Source organism: Tribolium madens, unplaced genomic scaffold (genome assembly GCF_015345945.1).
Source record: "Tribolium madens isolate multiple individuals breed KSU strain unplaced genomic scaffold, Tmad_KSU_1.1 Scaffold_3;HRSCAF=73;Tcas5.2_LG2, whole genome shotgun sequence".
In the NCBI taxonomy this organism is placed as follows: domain Eukaryota; kingdom Metazoa; phylum Arthropoda; class Insecta; order Coleoptera; family Tenebrionidae; genus Tribolium; species Tribolium madens.
In genome coordinates, this window is record NW_025401006.1 from 2,214,500 (window position 1) to 2,220,176 (window position 5,677).

Consider the following 5,677-nt stretch of genomic DNA (forward strand, 5'->3'; position numbering starts at 1 on the left):
GTATCTCCTATTACCCAAAAGGTGGCGCTTAAACTAAAAAATCCGCAGTTCAAAAAGCTCGCTCTCTTCACGATACAATAAAAAATTCTTGATTTATGTTCGCAAATATTTTTTCAGAAGACAACAAAAAATATAATCCACTTCAACGATCTCAATCCGCCACTAACAAACTCATGAAAACAAAAAAAGATAACTTAATTTGTTGACGGAAACAAAACCTAACAAGGCCATCTAAAGTTAATTCACCGTCTGAGAAAATTAGCCGTCGAACTTCACAAAGACTGGGAAATGGCTTAGAAGTTGGAGCAATCAAGCAAACAACGTCGCAGATCCTTCGTTCCCTCTTTCCTTTATTTTCTCATAGAGAAAGCTGTTTCGTTTGCAATGACGTAGAGTGAACAGCAATCGACAAAAGAAAATGAGAAAAGTGCCTAACTACGGAATGGGATAATGAAAGCAGTCGGTGTTCAACAAACGGGACCGGAAATGAGCGTTGTTCCGGAAAATACCGGATCATACCCTTCGCCATGGCGTAAGTAAATAACAGACAATTTTATTAGTTTTTTTAATTAGTGGTTTTGAGAATTTATTTCATACTATTCCTCATAAAAACTTCAAAAAATGATCTTTTAAAATTTTGTTGTAATTAGGTATGTACCTACTTACTCAAAGTGTGGGCAAACATACAGACTGAGTGACATACAGTGTGTCCATTTTAAAAGTTGCAATCGGCAATATCTAGAAAAATATCTGAAAAACTATTGAGAATCACTCAAAACCGTTCCGGTGGTTCCTAGGGGGAATGAAAATAACATGGTAAATGACGCAATTCCACCCACCCTTAAAATACAGGGCGATTCAGATAAGATAATGAGCCTGACGATCTGGCGATGCAACCCAAAAATCAAATTTCATTTACGCCTTTGATCCAATGTAAATTAGACAAACAGTTTTTTTTTATAAATCATCAATTGCTTGTCAAAACACTGTCAGAGCAACATAGATAACTTGGATTGCAAATGCAAATCGTAATTAAAATTAGATCAAGACGTAAATGAAATTTGTTTTTTGGGTTGCATCGCCAGATCGTCAGGCCCATTATCTTATTTGAATCACCCTGTAAAAAAAATTAAAATTTAAAGTTTTCGTTTTAATTTTAATTTTCGAATAATTGGAAAACGGCTTTACGAAATAACCTGTTGTATAACATTTTGGAAAAGGGTTTGTTATGAGCTTTTCAACGATGTGTCACAAGTAGGGTAGTGCCATTTAAAATTTTCAACTTGGGGTGGCTGTGGCTTCAATGATGGGTGGAAGTGCGTCAATTCAAAGACGTTTACGTAAACGTCTTATTTTTTAATTTCTTAGCAACGGCCATTTGTCGTAATACGTTAAACTTTTTTACGGTTTGCAAAAACTCTCTAATAACTTTTCCAGTTTTAGAGATATATAAAATTGACACCGTGTATAATAAAGACTGTAACAGATTTTCAAACGCATCACAAAATACTTTCTCAGATACCACTAGGCGTTAATTCATGACTTATTTGAAATTTTTCAAAGATAAACATAGTTATCTGTAATAGCTTTGACAGTTTAATTAAGGTGGCAACCTAACTTCAATCTTACCTAAAAATTATTTTCTGAAATAGATAGGTGTACCCCAGTTTTTGAGGTGGCAAAAAATAATAACAACGTAATGACAAACATAAAGATTTTTGTCATTATTGATGTGATTAAATTTCTTCTGAATGACATTAATGACACTTTTTGTGTGAATCGGCCTCTAATTTAAAGATGCATTTAGACTTCTACAACCTACTTGATGCACATTAATATGAAAAAGAGTTTATTTCGGGTCGTGTTTAAAAATCGGTTAGGGCTTTATTATACATGCCTTCTATTGATAAAAAATCGAAAAAGTAATATTACTTCATTTTTTTTTTTTAATTCTTGTGTATGTTAATCAACAATATGTTACGTCTTTACGCATTCCAGGTGAATAAAAAGTATGGAACGAAACTTTTTTTGCTTAAACTATTTATTTTTTGGAAAAACTAATTGATGAATGATAAAGTACTATAAAAATGTGATGTTTTATCAAGAATAAAATTTTTCGAAATTTTCTTTTGTTTTTGAGTTCTACAAAACTTTGATTTACGATTTTAATTTTTATTCCAATCACATTTTTTATATTACTTTAATTTATATTAAGTAATTATTATTTTCTGAAAGCAAATGGTTTAAAAAAACCGCTTGGTTCCATACTTTATATTCACCCTGTATACCTAATAGTTACACTCATTTTTACTTTGTGCTTCTATTAAAAAAAAAAGTTGGTAAACAAATGCATTGTTCAATGCCTACGTCTGTTTGTTATTTTGATTAGGTAATGGAGCAGTGCGTTATCATCAAATTTACCTGCGAATGATTAATTTTCAAAGTAGTTTTAGTGTAAGGCACACTTATTCTTTGTTTGTTAGTAAACAATAAAAATAACAAAGACCCCTTTAACGTATTCAAACATAACCATAAAACTTTAAATTCTCGTTTATTTAGATAGGTAGATGTAATAGTTATTTATTCGACGAGTTTGAGTGTAAATCGGACTCTTTATTTGACCGAGTGGATTTTTAAACCACGAGTGTAACGAGTGGTTTACCATCCACGAGGTGGAATAAAGCGTCCGATTTACACTCAAACGAGTGGAATACAACATTTTATTCTTCGAATTAGAGTCAACAAGGCTTAAACTTGCTTTAAATCTGATAAAAATAATTTGACGTTTTGTATTGAGAAATGCCAAACAGTTGTCAAAACTTCCTTACACGGGAGAAAAACCCTAAATTTTGACAGTGTCGAAGAATAAAATGTAATAAAAACTAAATAAAAAAATGTAGTTTGTTTTATTTTCTAAATTATAATAATATTAAGCCGAATAGAAAAACCAAAAACCACCTGGTAAATTTTGATGCCACCTTCTTATTATGTGGCTAACAAGATTATAAAAGATAGTTTTTTATCGACCTCCTGGTTACAAAAACCCAATCGCCCCCTCAAGCCTTTAACTTGATTCATTTTTAAAATAGATGTTTGACTCGTCATCACTACCTGTATAATTTATATTTTGATACAAAAAACACATCATAAGTGATATTTGAAACATCAATAAATAATAATTAATTAAAATATATATTTAAAAGTTAATCAAGACAGAGTTTGTTGCTTAAATGGGGCGTAACACAAACGGGAGATTAACGATCCGATTAAAATTTTAATCAACATTTTTGGAAGAGTTGTGAGAGCTCATCGGTAGCCACGTAGGTTTAATGTAACGCGTATCATTATTAAAAATTCGTAAAACGTCTTAATAGATCCAAATTACAGACCGCAGAAATTCTAATGGTTTTATTGTCTTCAGCTGCTCGATTCACGACAGCGATCCACGCAAAAGAGCACTTTGCTAAATTAATAAAACAAAAAACGCATGCATTATTCAACGACAAAATTTCATTCCCAATTTCATTAAATAAAATTATTTCAATTCTAAAATAATACGAATTATAATTGGCATCAATTATTTGTTATAAAACCGAATATAAGAGCTGTCTGACACGAGACTATAAAATAATTTCAGTACTGAATTTAGTACAGAAATTGCGCGCGCAAATTTAGTATCGAAATTAGTTGTAGTTACTAGAAGTTCTGTTTGGCACGTAAGTACTGCTGAAATAATAAGTCTATGAACATGCGCATCAATCATGTTAAAACAGAGTAAGTAATATTAAAGTCAACTTCACAAATCGATAATTTTTTATTTAGTCAAGTTGGGACATGTTTCGGCACCCTTGCGCCGTCATCAGCCTTATATTAACAAAACAAAAAGACGCCTTAAGTCATAAATTATGTTAATACAATATGACTTATTGTTGAAAATTGTTACACTTTAAAATAAAAAAAAAATTACAAGATTAAAAAATTGAAATGTTAACTGTTAAAAAAATTTCCTGATTATAACCAATGGAAAAATATAGGATTTAAACATTATTCCTCTGTAAAAAAGGTAAAAGTACGAGGTCACTGAAGCCGAAGCATCGCCCGTGAAAAATTTTTGGAGAACGATAATATCAAAAATAAGTAAGAAAACTGCAAATCCTCATTGCATTTACACTTTGGGAAGAAAATGGACCGAGTTCTACAATCATGTTAAAGACAAAAGTGACTGTCAGTTGTCACATTTGTGATCGTTTTTAAGTGGTTATGGGTCAAGTACACATACATAAACATTATGGATCGGTATCAACAAATGCTGTTAGAAGCAACCACCAATGTGATTGTGATGTTAACGATGGGTATTCATAAAGAAATATAAAAAAAAACGACAAATTTGGGTGAGAAAATGAATAAATAGAAGATTGGAGGGCAGAGAATGATCCAAGTATTAAAAAAACTGATTTGAAGAAACGGTTTCAAACATACAAAAACAAAACAAAATGTTTTCTTGGCCGACCAAACACAAAAGAGTCAAAGAAGCCGTACCTGAATTCCTGAAACCTGAGTTGCAATTGGCGCAAGCGTGGTAATTACAATATTCTTGTTTTACATTTGAATATTTTAAATTCACCCTTATAGTTACTGCGCATTTTAAGAGCGCAGTTTTAGTAAGCTTTCATCCAAGAAATTAGAACATGCTCTATTTTCTTGCATCCAAGCTAAACATAAATTTGCGCGCGCAATTTCAGTACTAAATTCAGTACTGAAATTAGTCTCGTGTCAGACAGCTCTAAAACCTACTTAAAATATTTTTAAGACAGATAAGTTTGAAATTGCTATACCTATATTAATATTTTTTTTTTCACTACTAGCTGTAAAAGATACCATTATTTTAGTTTATCGAGAGGTTGTGAAGTTGTTTTTCTCTCCTAGTAGTCAATAATCATTTTCATTATGGACCAAGAGCTATATTGTATTAAAGGGGGGTAAATGCCGATGTTGGAGAGGATTACATTGATACAAATATTTCTAGAATATTATTATTGAAAACTATTACCATCACAAGTACTCGTACTAATTAATGGAAGTATTTCGAGATGAAATTAATGCAAAATAAAATAAAAAATCTTAAATTTTCTCACTAAAAACATCAGAATAACCGCAACTCTAATACTTTTGTCTATGTCAAAACTGTCAAAACAACAAATGGGTTTATTTCTTGTTAAAATACTATTGGTATTGAGGCAAATTTTAATACTTATTCCTATTTCTTTGTAGTTTCTTTGTTAATTTAACAAATATTTTATATTATGAAGTTAGAAAATTCCTTTAATAATTGCAAAAGTACAAAAATGACATAACCTCATTTATGATAAGAAGAAAATAATATACTGCCCGCCAAAATTAACAGGACACCTAAAATTTTGCGATTTTTCACATTGCAATATTTTTGTTATTCGTTGTCGGATTTCAACGAATTTTTGTTTGGATTAAATAATGAAGTTTGCAGATCATTGTAACTTAATTCAATAACATTTCCAGTTTTGTCTTAAATGTTCTAAAAGAGGAAAGCACTGTTTTTTTACTGTTCTTTATATTGAACTATAGTGTGCGGCAGACACAAACTTAAGTTTTTCTGATTTCAGATTATTACCCATTCTTTTCTGAGTTATGTACCACATTT